Genomic DNA, 10,193 nt, shown 5'->3' on the forward strand with positions numbered 1-10,193 from the left:
AGTGACCCCCAGCCATTCAGCATGTTTTATTGTCATTCTAAGCTTCACTTAGACTTTGCAGGAAGATTCTACTATATTCTTCTTGTTCGAAAGTCATTGTGTAAGACAATGTTACGGTAGTTTGTTTGGCAGTTTAAGCTCAATGTGAACAACCAAAGATTTTAATCTTTATTCACATCTAGAAGTACATCATTTAGTCCATGAAAACAAAAGAACACTATCGTTTTACCCATTTTATCCATTTCATTGTGAAATTAGTTTTGTATCCAGCTCTCTCGTATTCGGTTTGTATGCCCATCCCAGGGTCTCACTTCCCCCTCAGTTCTGGTCATCTGTCACCCTCTGGAGGCCTGTTTGGTCTGCTCACACACTGACTGGTTTTCTGGAAATTCTCAGTTTGGACAAGAAACAGAATGAGTCTGAAAAGATCTCTCAGTTTTGCACTCAGAGTAAGCAATAAGCAAGAGGAATGTTTAATGAGGATGCACATACTAAAGGTGCTGTAAAAGATTGGCTTTTGTGCTTCTCCAAACTATTACATATTTCTAGGATGCATAATAAGATATGACCACTGCCTTGAGTTATTCTAGCCTATTGTTTTATAGTTGGATGTCAAATACATATCTTAAAAAGTATATGACCTTAACAGTTCTCGAGGGCTACTTTCCTTTTTCTGTATTCTTACACCGAAAGAAACATTTTTAACTCACTGTTTGCCTCGAATAATTTCCCTCATCAGCGCTGGACTGGGCTAAGGACTAATTTTAAACTGAAAGAGGTTTGCAGATGTACAGGTAGAAATAGGAATGTGGCTCAGCAGGTCTGTTTAGTCTCGGTAGCTCTCTCCTGGTCTCCTCCTGAGGGCAGCTTCAAACTGTTCTACATTAATCACTCATGCCACAGCCCAGGTATCTTGTCCTTTCAGATTTAATGGGGCTTTGAAGAACACTTTGATGTTTATAGAGAGAATTTTTTTCATTTACAGCTTGTGACATGACATGGATTTGCCATGACCTTTTGTAATACATCTAAGTTTGTTTTTCTTAATTAAATAAAATGCCTTCAGAAACATAGTCATTTAAGCATCATCTTTTCTTTAAAGTTCATATACTCAAGGAGTCATGTTAATGACCATGTTGAATTCACTGCACTTTAGCCATCTCATGTATTCAATATGTTTACCATTGGTATGATAGACCATTCACTGTACAGCACCTCTGGCTTAGTGGTGACTTGCACAATCATAACAAGTTCTCAAAGCAGATCAGAAGCAATTGTGTTGGAGAATAAGCCACAAAAATTCAAACACAAGATTTCTGAAACCTTTAAATATATAAACAAATATTAAAAATAAATAAACTGGAAGGATGATTCTTCACAACAAACCTGCATCAATAAGACAGACCACACTGAAATCATCAGCACGGACAGCAAGGCAGATCCGCTGACGGAGAAGCACTTGGATCCAAAAAAACAGGGCAGTCGTAGAAGAAAACCAGTTTGGACATGACACTAAACATACAGACATAACTTTTGTGCAAGTATCTCCACATGTGCAAAGCTTTGAGGGATGTAATCCAAAGAGATGCAGCTGTAGAGGCAGTGAAAAGTTGTAAAAAAAAAAAAAAAAAAAAAAATCTAAACTTGGATGGTATTGGTGATCATATTAAAGTCCCCCCAAAATACATCAGAGATTTTAGGCTGTAATGTAACAATATGAGAGGATGTTCAAAGGGTATGAATGCATTCACACCTTGCAAAAGGTGTGCTTTGCCTTGCACAAAGCATTCTCTTTCATTATGTGTATACTAGAAGAAATGCGTATTTGACTTGCATGCTAACCCTTGCAAGCAACGGGCAAAAGTCTCCAACCAGCCGCTGCTTTACTCACCTTTAAAAGACTGAAGGACTCTCTGGTACCGAGCGTTGGGTCGTCATCAGCTTTGTTTCCAAATTTACAAGTCTGACTCTTCTTTTGGCTAAAAGTGTTTCAGCTGGAAGGAAACAATGAAAAATCTTTTCAGTCATGTGGTTCTCAGATAGAGACATCAGTCCCCACCTTCCAGGAGGTTCCAGAAGTTGTTTGGTTCAGCCTGTCTGATGGTAACCAGGATCTAAATGAACTGCAGAACTACAGAGATCAGCCAAAGAGCAGCTCATTCCTTTTTACTATGAAAAAAAGAAACAGATGTGGCAAGAATATCGCTAATGCACCATAGCAAAGAGTTAGCCTTTAGAGCCCGTTGGAGGCTAGAGGCCCATGTGATGCTCCCTGGAGCGCTTGTCATATTGACCTTTCAGAAGTGACAGATTATTATGCTAACCATGTTGAAAAAAAAAAAAAAAGAGAGAGAGAGAGAGAGTTCTGTAAGGGCATTTCGCTGCTCTCAGCCTCTTAGGATTGAATCCACTGGTATTTTTATTTTTTATTTTTTTGCTATTCATAACTTTCAGACCATCCTGATTACTACTATTGTTTCTAAGAATGCAAGTTGAATTAATTTTATCATTTCAGTTTTACTCTTTCTCCCCCGCGTTGTGTCAAACTCCAGCTGGAGGAGCATGGTGTCTTTGCCAGAGGAAATCAGCTGAATTCCAATATTCCAGCCCTTCAAGACTCACAAACAGCAGAGGCACCAAGGGCACAGACAATGTCAGCTGAGTCGTATTGGCATCATTCTGCAAGCTTGCCAAGTCTTAGCCCGGTTTTAATGGGTTTCTACTCAATAACAATGGAGAGACAGAGAACACCATAAAGGCAGAATCCGACTTTCCTTTGTGAATCTTAATAAGTTTGGATGCATTTTAATACGAGCATGCTGTGTACGTAAGACTGCGTTTGCATTTCAACTTTCATGCACTGCCAATCAAACTGGTTCTAGGTCATTCACAGTCTGGAAAAAGTTTAGGGGGGGAAACAGCCCAGTGGAGTTCCAGTTACAGGACACGTTCACTTGTGCAAGCGAGGGAGCAGAGAGGCTTGTCTAATTATGGTCACTGAGGAGGAAAATAAGCTCCAAACACATGTCTGCAGTAATCTGACCCGGAGCGGCCCCGCCTAGCAAACAATCAAAACACTCTTGTTGTTTTTCATGCTTTGGATGGTTTTACAAGCCTGGGATGATAAATCACTGCCATATCAGCAGAAGTCCCTGTTTAAAACAAGACAGGGCGTCGCTAAAATGATTCCTGTTTTTCCGTTAATTTCCTCCGTTATGCTTCTTATTTTTAATGTCTCCACGGTGGAATGGTGGAACATTCGAGTGTGCAAACTTTAAATGAGCACTTTAGCAGTCATGACGTGTGTCATCCAAGATGCGCAGAGATCATGAAGCTTTCCGATAGACGGGCTCTTAGTCTCAGCGGTTACCAGATGTAAACTTTGAGTTTGCGAGTCAAAACATAAAGTTTTTATACTCACCAGCATCCTTTATCGATGTCGTTATTAATTAACTGCAGGTATCTGCTATTTGCTTTGTTATGTCTGTGCCATTTTATTGTGCAACTCCTAACAATGGCAGCATTTCAAATGTTGCTTGAAAGGTGAGTCATGAAACAGAACATTTGTTTGCCAACAAGATGGTTTCTATAACCATTCATGGAACATGCAACTCTATAGTAGCTCCAAATGTTATATAAATAATTTAAAAAACTTTAAAAGTAAAACAGATAAGCTGAAGCTGTGTTGCTACGTTTATGTATGAATAATTTGCTTTGTGAGGTTTTGTTATTGGTGACAACTGAAGAGATATTTTGATTGTGCAAACAAGGATCCCATTGTTCCATTGTTGCAGCATATCCAGTCAATAGGCACTTAGTGTCTGTCTGGGTTTTGCAGATTGAAAGGATTGTCAGAGACAGTGCTGTGCACCACAGGTACATGAGGAGAATGAAGATGGTGTCTGAATCGTAGTTTATGATTCTGTGTCTATTTAAAGGGCAGTTTCTGTGTTTTTTGAAGAGTCTGGACTGGAGTTAAAATCTTTAAACGTGGAAGGTCTCTTTATCGTCACCCTCATTTTTAACTCCCTCCACACATTCTCTATTGAATTCAAGCCTCGACTCAGGCTGGGTCACTCCAAACAGTCAATATTGTTTCCGGTCATAAGAAATGGGCATTAATTCTGGGTTTAGCTGCCTAGCTCGGTCAAACCTGAACTGAATTATTCCACTCTGATTATGGGTGCTTTCTAAACTATTTTGTAATTTGTGAAACCTCGATGTAGATTCTCAATTCCACCAAAAATTATATTACATCTATCTGTTCAAATAAATGTTTTAATGTTAATGTCTAAAAGCTACTAGAAGAAAATGTTTTTTGTTGTTCCGTTAAGACTAAGGTAAAACGCTCAAGCTCCTGTGTGAAATGTAAAGCTTGACAGAAAATCCGCAGAAGTGTAAAACCGGTCTAATCTGGTAAGACATGAATAAGCTTCGTAGGCGACATTGCTGTAAATGTAGTGGATGTGGTGCTGAGTGGGGGAGTCGTGTCCTTGTCCCACAATATCCTCACTCTATTGTTAACTTGCCGGGACAGTTGACCAAATCGGAGTCAGACGGTGTGAACACAGAAGGAGGGTTTTGTTTCTGTTACTATTGTATCAAACAGCTGAAACTCCACATGTATGAGTCAGAAGCTGATCTGCTTCTTCCAGCAGCAAAATCTCCCCCAGGCCTCTCCTCCAAGCTGAGTGCTGAGGGCAACAAATGTGACAAGGCCCATTTCCCCAGTCTTTGTGTTTCTGCGGCGAATTGCCTCATCTGTTAAAAATGGGTAGGTGATGCATCTGGAGGGATGAAACATTTATCGGATGACGATTTTTCATTACGGCAACAGGAGGGCCCACATCAATATTTCAGGACTCCTTCCTGCCCACGGGATGTGTGTGTGTGTGAGTGTGTGTGTGTGTGTGTGTGTGTGTGTGTGTGTGTGTGTGTGTGTGTGTGTGTGTGTGCGTGCGTTTGTTTGTAATACCTTGTGGGGACGATTTTCCTGACATATACTACGTTGTGGGGACCAATCGCTCCTCGTGGGGACCAGGCTCAGGTCCCCACGAGGGGAAACCCTGTTTTTGGGTCAGGGGTCAGAGTTAGGGCTAAGGTATGAATTGAGTTTTGGTTAGGGTTAGGGTTAGGTATGTGATGGTTAGGGTTAGGAAAAGGGTAAAGGTAAGGTTTAGGCTGTGGAAATGAGTAGAAATGAATGGAAGTCAATGGAAAGTCCCCACAAAGATAGCAAAACAAACGTGTGTGTGTGTGTGTGTGCGTGTGTGTGACAAAAATCTTAGACAAATCCTTGAGAAATCCTTGAGATTTCGGTTTTGAGATAAGGATTGATGGCAAATGTAAAGAGTGGAGTTGTTAGATGAATTTTTCAAAGAAAACTATCATTTTGTTCTGTTACAACCAACTTATTGTCCGTACACATCACGTTTATCTGTCAGTCATCTACAAACTCTCGCTGTCTTCTCCTTCCCATCACCCAAAACAACTCTCCCATGTCGCAGCTCTCCAATCATTTTGCTCCTAGATGGCTGCTGTAAGCCGCCGTCTTCAGAGCTTTTCCAGCTGTCACACTTCCTCAGAGTTCACAGCGCTGGTTTTAGTCCCCTGCATGAAATATTTATTGAGCGAGAGACCGGAGAGGCAGGTTTGCCACGTGCTCTTCTATCCTCCATCCACGTGACTTTCATTCCACCCATCTCTCCAGATGCTTCCTTTAATCTTTTTTTTTCTCATCTGGTTGTCATCAGCTGCTGTTGTCCACCTGCGGACTTGAATCTGTCATGAGTTGGACGCTCCTTAACAGGGGGCGAGACGGAAGGAATGCATGCCTGAAATATGCCAGAAATGCCGTTGCACAGTGATTGTGATGCTCTGGTTTTACCATAAACAAGATAACGTAGGTAAAAGAGAGCTTATCTTGCTGTAGAACAGCAGTGCTATAACAAATGCCACAAAGAGGGTCAAGCGAACCTGCTACCAAGCAGGCCTTTGTTCAAAGAACTGACTAATGTAAACTCAGGCAAGTTTTGACTTCTCATTTCAGGTCCACTGATTCTTTAGGGGACTACTGAGATCTTCAGTTGTTGCTCAAATACAGAAAATCACTTAAACAGAGAGTATTATGTATGTTCCAGACACACAGAGTCATTTTACACAATCAAGTAACTATTTTATGTTGAGTTATTATAAAAATGTTGAAAATAACTTCAAAGAAACTTGACTTTCTAATCTGACTTCAGCTCCAAGGAGGAGCTTTGGAGAAATTTGTGGGAGCAAACGCTTAGGTACCTGCAAACGGAGACCTAAGAATTCATCAGAAATGCTTTTCTTTTTTCAGATATATTATGCATTCAGCTCCATCCATCTTTCCATCATTTCTGACCAACCTGCTTCTACCTACTGAAGAAAAGGAAGATGATCACTGTTGGATTCATCTAACAAGAGCACGTTCTAAGAGGTGCATCACCTGGATTGGCGTGTAGAAAACTGCCTTTTTTTTTTGGCTTTCTTTCAAGTTTTCTTCTTCTCTTTCATAAAGATTAGATTTATGGAAGGCTGAAGACAGATTCTTCCACCTGAGCTGTGAATTCCTGAAGCTCCTCCAGAGTTTGCACTGGCCTCTTGACGGCTTTCAGTCTAGGTGGGAGTCTTGTTAGGTTCACATGTGAACTCTGTGTACTATAGGTCATTTCTGGAGCCATATTGTCTCGCTGAATTTTATTGAAGGGTATCAGATTAAAGGAGGCCGAACACTTTCTGTTAATGTAACAGCTCAGTTCTCAATAAAACCGGCAGTAGGTTGAACTTAAGCTACTATAGCACCATGAAACATCGAGTGGAAGACAAGATTTACTCCTTAAGCTTCCAGCAAGAAGCCTCAGTGCCGTCACACATGTGTCTTGATGGAGGGCCTATATATTGTTGCGCTGCTCCTTTATTCTCTAATCCCACTGAAATACAAGTGAGCCACTGCTGCGCATATGGCTCCCACCTGATGTGTTAACTGCATGCGAAGTGAGACCCAAACATGACACACATATGCTGCCGCCGCTTCCCTCGGAACGGCGCTCTACGAGCATATGGACGCAGGGGGATACGGGAGCTGAGGAAGGGAGACGTGAAACGTGAGCAGCAGGGGCGAAGGCAGCAAGAGTGGGAGTGACACAACTGAAGACGACAACCCGTGGGGGTTAAACACACCGAGTAGCATGGAGATGAGGAGAGAGATGATGAATATTTGAACTCGCGGCGAGGGCGGGGGCCCGTCTCAGAAGTCCTTGTGATGAGCGATGCTGTAAAAATATTTACCTTAAACATAGCACTATGGGATGTGAGCAGCGGGGGAGAGGAGGAGAGATGTGAAGTCTCTCCATCCTCCCCCAGTCGCTGCTTCCTTCATCCTCGCTTGCCTTTAGTTAAAGTGGGTCAGCGTTACACATCAGTAAAACACGCTGGAGGGGAGGGTTGCAGCTGAGACAGACAGATTGGGGGGGTGACGAGCAGAGCTGCAAGACGGCACAAAAGTAAAGGAATGCTCGCAAAGAAACAGGGATTTTGCACGAGACTGTGAGAAGAAGCAGGCAAGGAGGAATAAAGAGGTGCATGGATGCACACAGCGGATGATTAATTTATCTTCGTGTTTCTGTGGACCACTTGCACACCGTGTTGTTCCGATGCAGGGCCCTGAGAGGCTCCGCATGATGGAGGAGCAGCCATTACCGCGCTTAAAGAGCTGAATCCCAACACTCCTCATCGTCCTCCTGTCTTCTCGTTTAAAGCTTACAGTTCACGAAGGTCTGGCTAAAACTAGGAAATGATGACGCCGTGAATCTGAGGGAGGGGGAGGCTTTTAACAAGAGATGGATGAAGAGTTTAGAAGAGGGATTAGCTCAGCAGTGAGTCAGCCTGCTCCTGCTGGTCCAGTCTTTCTGAACACGTTTATTCCACTAACTGAAAACTAAAAGCAACACCATACAACTTGTCCCGCAGGTTACGACTGATTATAACAGATTTTTATACAGAGTAGAGTGACATTGTTCACACAACACAATGAATAGTGATGGGTAATTCACAAAAGCATTGGTTCCCATCGACTCCCAGTAAGGCACAACTGACTACAAGGCATTAAACAGAAAAGCAGCAAAAAGGCCGATGGTTACTCTGGAGGAGTTTGTGGAACTACAGCTCATGTGGGAGGATTTGCTAACAGGACAATGATTTGTCATACAGTCCGCAAATCTGGATGTTATGGAACAGTGGCAAGAAGAAAACTATTATAATTCTCTTCCTCCGTGTTCCTTCACCATGGAGGGTTATATCCCACTGTGTCTTTTGATAAACCGGCCAGGTCTCATTGAATTATAATTCACTCTCTCTGTGTTGGCTATCCACATTAGCTCTCTAGACAACACCCAGACAGGTTTTGGAGATGCTGATTTTGCTTGGCAGGAAGAAATTCTGCACATTTTGGCTCTCTGTTTGTCACCAGCTCAGAAAAGTCTTCCACTTTCTGTCGAAGCATCTGCCAGGACAAATCAGCCATGTCTCAGGCTGCTCAGATTTCTCTCACCTATGAGAACATCCCTCACCTCATGCCATCCCAACCCTGCCAGCCTAGTAGATAAAAACTAAAATTTTGCTCATATTTCTTTTTTTTTTTTTAAACCTCAAAGCAAAAAGGTCTTTCTGCTTTGCAGTTCTCTGATGCAGTCCCTGACATCAGAGGGTTTGCAGACCAGCTGGGGCAGATGGCTGAACTCAGATTAATCAGGTGAAGGTGAGGCATTAGCAGTCTGGACACCCACCAGACAGAGGCAACACACACATCTATGCATCGCAAAGCAGAAAGCAGGTGAGAGTCTGTGCATACTTTAAGGAGGGAGATTGGGCAAAGCAAACCATCTTGGAATCTGAGTATGCAATATTCACAGAAATACAGACATCCACACACGTCCATGACCATTGAGCATGTCAGTCAGGCAGCTCAGCATGTCAGGCTTGAAACAGCATAGGCTAGGCTCATATTTCCGTTGCAGCGCTGAGAGGCTGAGGATTTTTGTAACTGGGGGGCTGCGGCATGGGGGAGCAAATGGGTTAACGGGTTCATCGGCCCAGATCAACCGCATGTTAGCACTGCCATCTGGTGGACGTATTAGGAAAAACTGGGAGGGATGGTGAAGCAAAGTATTTTGTAGATGCCAAGCGTGAGAAATATCCAGGGAATCAAAGTCTCTTTAGAAATAGAGGTGCGTCAAAAATATAATCAAATCAAAGCATGGGGGATTTCTTCAACCTCATAGATGATGATGTTAGAAAAGGATTTTGTTGTTACTTAATGCATTTAAAACTTATCTGGAACAACTGATGATATCCTGGAGGTACAGCATCATTTTTTTCATCTTATGGCAGAAAGCAGACGGAACAGAGGATGTCTGTTTATAGAAATGTTAATGCAGTACCGACTGCGCTAATTTGTGTATGTTTTATTTTTTTTAATCTACACTAGAGGGCGCTGTCACCACGGTGCAATTCTGCTGAAAGAAGTCCAATGTGGCTGTTTGTTTGCTTCATTCATTCTTTCATGAATTTATTACAGTTATTTTTTAATAAATGTATATTTTTATAGAATTTTTTTCCTTACTTTTTCTTGCAACACTTACAACAAATTTTTAAAGCATTTACATTACCTTTCTTCCTGGGGAGAAGTCAACTAAAATTCCTCTTAGTCTCCATATTTTTCTGTTGTACATAAAAAGAATTACACCATTTATCCAGCAGAGGGGAGTGTTGAGCAGTCAAGTTAAGAATGTGTACACGGCACATTTCAGCAACAAGGCAGCTCTAAGGGCTTTACATGAACGAAAAATCATAACAAAATCAACAAATAACAAAAATAAAACAATTACATTATAGGGACACAATAAAGAGAAACAATAAAATGTTGTAATCCAGGGATGAATTAATCTAAGTTTCAATTATTGTTAATCAGAGGAAATGCTAAACAAATGAGTTTTTAGTCTTGATTTAAAAAAAAGAAAAAAAATAGATTGAGCAGCTTTGCAGTTTTTTTGAAAATGTGTTCCGGATTAGAGGAGCATAAAAACTGAATGCTGCCTCTTCAGGTTTGGATTTTTACTCTGGGGCTGTAGGGAATTTGTGAGCTCACTGTAACAACACATTCACGAGAA

The 10,193-nt window shown here is 41.7% G+C and overlaps 1 long non-coding RNA gene across 1 annotated transcript in view; it reads right to left on the reverse strand.

Moving 5' to 3' along the window:
* The window catches only part of LOC148155774 (uncharacterized), a 28,533-nt gene extending 27,660 nt beyond the window's left edge, over nt 1-873 (reverse strand). The window contains exon 1 of the long non-coding RNA XR_015765148.1: nt 230-873. This is a non-coding gene — a long non-coding RNA (uncharacterized LOC148155774). The remainder of the gene's footprint in view (nt 1-229) is intronic.
* Between the last annotated feature and the right edge of the window lie 9,320 nt (nt 874-10,193).

The sequence above is a fragment of the Poecilia mexicana genome, unplaced genomic scaffold, assembly GCF_051168715.1.
Source record: "Poecilia mexicana isolate PSO_F unplaced genomic scaffold, ASM5116871v1 scaffold_13, whole genome shotgun sequence".
Classification (NCBI taxonomy): Eukaryota; Metazoa; Chordata; class Actinopteri; order Cyprinodontiformes; family Poeciliidae; genus Poecilia; species Poecilia mexicana.